This window comes from Hemitrygon akajei, unplaced genomic scaffold, assembly GCF_048418815.1.
Source record: "Hemitrygon akajei unplaced genomic scaffold, sHemAka1.3 Scf000155, whole genome shotgun sequence".
Taxonomy (NCBI): domain Eukaryota; kingdom Metazoa; phylum Chordata; class Chondrichthyes; order Myliobatiformes; family Dasyatidae; genus Hemitrygon; species Hemitrygon akajei.
Genome location: NW_027332041.1, coordinates 46,593 through 52,464, shown reverse-complemented (window position 1 = coordinate 52,464; position 5,872 = coordinate 46,593). Strand labels below are relative to the sequence as shown.

Sequence of the window (5,872 nt, the reverse complement as noted above, 5' to 3'; positions counted from 1 at the left end):
ACAAAATGTTTGAGTGAATTAGGTCATTTACAGACAGTCGCCGAGCAGATTAGATTGGAACGTGTAGTGGTGTGTGTGTGTGTGTGTGTGTGTGTGTGTGTGTGTGTGTGTGTGTGTGTGTGTGTGTGTGTGTGTGTGTGTGTGTGTGTGTGTGTGTGTGTGTGTGTGTGTGTGTGTGTGTGTGTGTGTGTGTCAGACACCAGCTAGCAAACAGCTGTCGTTTTATTATTTATACCCAGCACGGGTCTTACACAAACACACTGGACAAGGATTGTCTGAAATTTCCCTATCTGTATGACACTCATCACACTGTATTCCTCAATGAAATGTCCCATCGTGTTTCGAACATCAAGTCCCAGCAAACAGCCCGTGTAAGTTTTCTCAGCCCAAATTTATTTCCCTACTATTGATGTTTTTCCATTATTCACGAGGAAGAAAGATTGCCTCATCAAAAGTATTAATATTAGCTGAAGATTGTTTGCTTTCTTATGTCTAATCATACAGTAACATATATCATCCTTTCCTGGAGACGTCCGACCTGCCCTCTTAAATTCACACATAGACAACTCAACATCACTGATACTATCATTGCTACACCTGACTGCCAACACACCAGTGTACTCACTGAGAACCTTATCCCTACATATTTAACCACTTCGCTTAAGTTATCTTATTTATGAATCGCGGCAAATGACACAGCCAATAACTCAACCGTCTCCATTTGAGTAGCAATCATTTCACCCTCATCAATCAATACCGAAACATCAGGATCATTACGGACCGTACTACACATTTCCTTTAATGATTAGCCAAACTTCCCGAAGTTTAATATCCCTTCCAGAATAATCTCAATATGTAAAGGCTTTTCGCAATCTTCAACACTTACCTCAGCACAGCCTGTAGCCTTTTTATTGTTGATAAGGTCACTGGGAAACTGATACTTCTTAACTTGCCTAAACTCTTTAATTCTCTCCCTAATCGATTCAATGCTCTCTTCATCCCACCACGGTGCAGCTTTTCTCCCATGAATTCCATTTTAACAGGAATCACTTTCAATACTATTGGATGAATAATGTGATATTACATTTTATTGTAAATATCGACATCAAACTCAACATTCAGCCCTGACAGACGCTGATCACATAAAGCTTTAAACTCCTCCCAATGTGCTTCAACAAAAAAAATCACGTCCTTCCGATTTGCCTCTTGTCCCTGATATAAATCCGAACAACGGCTTATAAAGACAATCAAATATCACTTCCCAATCTTTCATCACCCATAGCGTCCAACAGCCAATATGTTCTAAACTAAAACTAAATATCTAGGTGTATCAGAGTTATTATAAATACTGTATTTCGTGGTGAGAGTTTCCTGAACGCATATAACATCGGGAGGATTTCACAAGTCAGATATAATGTTTTTTGTTAGAGTATGGAACATTGGAAATCATGTTTCTCGCATTCCTCTGCAATATTTTAATCCCATAATGTCGACTGGGATTCAGACACCAAACGCTGCCGAGCTTCATTTACAGCTTCCCACATAGCATCAGTTATAACGAGATACTCCTCTGCAGGTTTCAAAATACTTTCAATTCCCACAGTTTGATGTGACGACTCAGCAACAGAATTCGCCAGGTCGGTTCTAAACAAGACGAAATTTATTTTATCCAGCTGTAAAGTACCGTTAATAAGAGAACTGTCATGCCGACATAGGACCATTGATTTCATAGTCTCTTCTCCCAATGGGAAGAGAAGAAACTATCATCGTTTTGTTTAACTGTGTACAAGATCACTCTCCCTGACTGACGTTCATATGAACTGACCGTCGTATGAATTCATATTTGGCGACAGTCACCTCGGCCACTGACAACTGGGGGGAAAAAGTGAATCTGAGCTACGTCAGGCCGCGTGCAAATCTGCCCCAGTCTCAGCCCAACCACTTCTGCTCCTTCGCCATTTTGGAGTTGATCGATTTGCTGCAGTCGGCAGGTCGCCAGCCCGCGGTTAGTCTCTTCGGGGCGGTGTTTGTTGTGGGTCAGGAACAGTGTTGAGGAGCGAACTAGGAGCAAACGCAATATGACTGATGCACCATCAGTAACTCTCGGAGACGTGAGTTACGGTAGGCTTTTATTGGCTGGAAGAAAGCACAAGAGGCAAGTGACCACCACAGAAGCAGTCAGCAGGGAGGGGGCGTGTCCAGACAGGTATATGTAGTTCACCACAATGACTACAACTCCAGGCGGCTACTCGCCTCCCCAGCCCACAACCCCAGTTCAACAGCTGCCGCTGAGAAAATCCAAAGACTGCCCGATTTCCCGTTATCTAGGCAATATCCCTGTAGACTACCGCCCAAAACCTCCAGAACTTTTTTTTCCATAATTTATTGCTACACTTCAGGTGAGATTAAACTAGAGATGCATGAAAGTGCAGTGTAACTACCTCACACAGGAACTCGGCGCCTTGACTACTCGTGACCGCTACCATCATCCTATGCAGCTACTTTCAGTTAGTTGTTGTCATACGGCGGGGTGTTGGGAGCGCACCCAAATGCAAGACACAGGCACTGAACTACCCGGAACAGGGACTAGGCGTGAGAAGGAATCAAGGGATGTGAGGAAGTAAGGGACGCTGGACATGACACAGGCCTCTGACGAGACATGGATTCCGGGCCTGGGCTTGGACTTGACTAGGATAGCGGAACCAGGACTTGGAACGGGAAATTAGAAGCCGGGGCTTGGGACAAGGTGCTAGGACGTGGCTAGGACAGGACGAGGCCCTGAAGCATTGACTTGGTCAAAGAAGAGACGGGAAGGCAGAGCCTTGGTCGAGAAAGAGACAGGAACGCAGAACCCAGATTCGAGGGAAAGACAGGGACATGGAACACAGAACCAGGACTCTTCCACGGCGAGGACAGGCTCCAGGTACTCTAGCTTCCAGCAGTCTCCACAGGGTGGCGCTCCGGCTCACCTGCTAAATTTAACAGTGCCTTTTTAAGATTTCTCATCCTGTCTCTCGTCCGTTCTCTTCACCTCAGATTACAAGTTAATTGAAGCAAGTGAGTGAACCATGTGCCGATACATTTATGAACAACAGGACGCGTTACGAGCCAGGGTTACTTGTGAGATGATGCCAGCTGTATAGTAACGAATCACGGCCAATCGTCCCACCGAGTCCGCACTAACACCAGACACACCATCACACTGATGTTTCATTAATGATCACTGTCCAATCTGTTCCTTCGGATCGCAACCAGACCAAGACATTAAAGACCAATTAAACGACCTATTGTGAAGGAAAATTATATTGGTAACCACAGCCTTCAGGAACGGAGCGGCAAGTCGATCAGCACTGAGGTCACTCTCCAGCCGGAAGGACGTCAGTAGAATCGAGGAAGGTGTCGTATTTTTAACAGAGGATTGGTGAACTAGGGACATGTGAGAATTATTTTATAATTCGGTACAGAAAGAATACAGATTCATGTTGAGAGTGAGGGGGAGAGAGAGAGAGAGAGAGAGAGAGAGAGAGAGAGGAGAGAGAGAGAGAGAGGAGAGAGAGAGAGAGAGAGCAGAGAGAGGAGAGAGAGAGAGAGAGAGAGAGAGAGAGAGAGAGAGAGAGAGAGAGAGAGAGAGGAGAGAGAGAGAGAGAGAGAGAGAGAGAGAATAATTTGAGGCTACGATTAATATCTCTTTTTTTCGCCTGTGTCTGAAACAATTCACCGAAACAAGTAAATATTGAGTTTACTCGACAGCACAACGAACCAAGGTGAGTTGTAGTGAGAGGGTTTCATGAGCATGGCTTCAGGAAGGGTAAGGGTCCGTGGATTCACAATTTGATTAATTGAACTAAGAAGACAGGAATTTGGGGGACACTTGATGCCTTGATTCACCGAAGAAACCACTTGTTCAGACACCTTCAGCAACGTGAAGTGCGTGTTGAATCAAATGAAACATTTCAGTGGAATGCTCCGCTTGAGAGACGCCTGTTCACCCGGGCACTGCAAGCATTAAAAATCACAAGTGCTCCAGGTTGAGGCTCGAACTCACAGCCTCGGCATTTCTCCGCCGCGTACTGCCATATAAGTACCGCCCGCTAACCGATTGCGCCACTGGAGCCCAGTGCTGCAAACACGTGTTTTTACATACGGAAATAAAATTTAGAAGACTTTTACAGATATCATAGAACATAGAGCCTAAAAATATACATCACGTGAAAAGGCCCGTTCGGCCCACATGTATTGCCATTGCCAGCTAAAAAGCAAATCAAAGGCACTCAAACTCTAATCCCTCCATCCTACCAGGTCCATATCCCTCGATCGTCCTTACATCCAAGTGCATATAGAATCAGCAAATGTGCACATCGAATACCACCTATAGATTTCCTGATAATGCAAGTATTGTTGGTCGAATCTCAGATTGAGACGAGTGGGCGAACAGGGGCGAGATATGCCAATGTGTGGTGTCGCAGCAACAACCTTGTACTGTACGTCAGAGAGACGAAAATGATTATTGTGGACTTCAGGAAGGAGAGAGATACCGATCGTCATCGGGGGGATCAGAAGTACCGAGAACAAGCAGTTTCAAGTTCATGGGTGTTAAGATCTCTGAGGACTTAACCTGGTGCCAGCAATCGATGCAGTTATAATGGAGGCAAGACAGCGGCTATACAGTACTTGTGTACAATGTCCTGTGTATGTTACTCAAAATGGCTTCTTTGGTTGGTTAAGTGTGGGAATGCTTCTTTGTCAGATAAGTGTTTCTCTCGCAGTTGTTTAGCTTTAGACTTGCTGATATGGGGATTGTATTCATTTGTTAACCAATGGGGAATGTCATTTTGTCTGATGAGGCTGGGAGCTTGGGGGGTTTTCGCGTTTTTTTCAGGGGAGTCGGAAGAAGACGCCGAGGAAGGTGGACGTGCGCTGCACTGCTTGGTTGACCACCGGGGGTGGTCCCAGGTGCGAGGACTTGGAGGTCGGAGGAAAGTGACGAGGGGGTCGAACAGTTCGCTGGTGAGCTCCAACGATGTGCACTAAACTGACTGAACTCTGATAAGTTGGCGCCTTTTACTTTTTTTCTTTTCTTTCATATATATTGTATTGCCCAGTACTCTTTTAGTTTTAGTAAAATCTTTAAAGTGTATTCCATAACGGTATGTGGTGTGAGTTTGATATTGTGTGTGTGCGCGCGGCATAAACTTGATTCTCACAGCACCTGCGTGTACGGGAGGTGGGGGTGGTGTGTGGCTGGATCTCCTTTTCCCCTGGACATATACCAGCCTGTTGGGTAAGTGTTACACTTCATTAGGAGATTAACGAATAATCTCAAAAAAACTTCTGGTGAGCATTCTGACAGGCTGCATCACCGTCTGGTATGGGGGGGGGGCGGGGGAGGGAGGTGTTGCTACTCTACCGGACGGGGGGGGGGAGATGGGGAGCCTTATGATCATGCCGATGTAAGCAGAGAGTTATGGATGGTGGAGAACAAGTGAGCGCTCAGTACTCAGCCGGCGAACTTTAAGTACAGACTTCCCACTAGCGCAGATGGCAGGTAACAATTGCAGTCTGATTCTCAAAGGAACAGAGCCATCCAACCATTCTCCGGCGAAATGTCGTGTCGAGACTTGGATGGCAGCCTTTGTTTTGCTGGAAAAATGACGCTGCAGCTGTTCCTTGGTCGGGAACTGAAGGGTACTTGAAGTTAATCTTCATCCTCTCTTGAATCTTTCTTTGTACGTTGTTATTTTGTATGTCCGGACGCCACATCGGGGCTGAAAACTTGAATTGACATTTTATTTGACCATCCGCTCTCAGTGCTTCATTTCCTCAGCCAGATCATGTGACCCTTCACTTACGTTTTGTACTCTAGGTCCGTCCA

The 5,872-nt window shown here is 45.6% G+C and overlaps 1 non-coding gene across 1 annotated transcript; it reads right to left on the bottom strand.

Moving 5' to 3' along the window:
* Window positions 1-4,019: 4,019 nt before the first annotated feature.
* On the bottom strand, window positions 4,020-4,114 carry trnai-uau (transfer RNA isoleucine (anticodon UAU)). Its single transcript has 2 exons — window positions 4,077-4,114; window positions 4,020-4,056 (listed from the first exon to the last, which is right to left on the bottom strand). It is a non-coding gene; the product is annotated as a tRNA-Ile (tRNA).
* Between the last annotated feature and the right edge of the window lie 1,758 nt (window positions 4,115-5,872).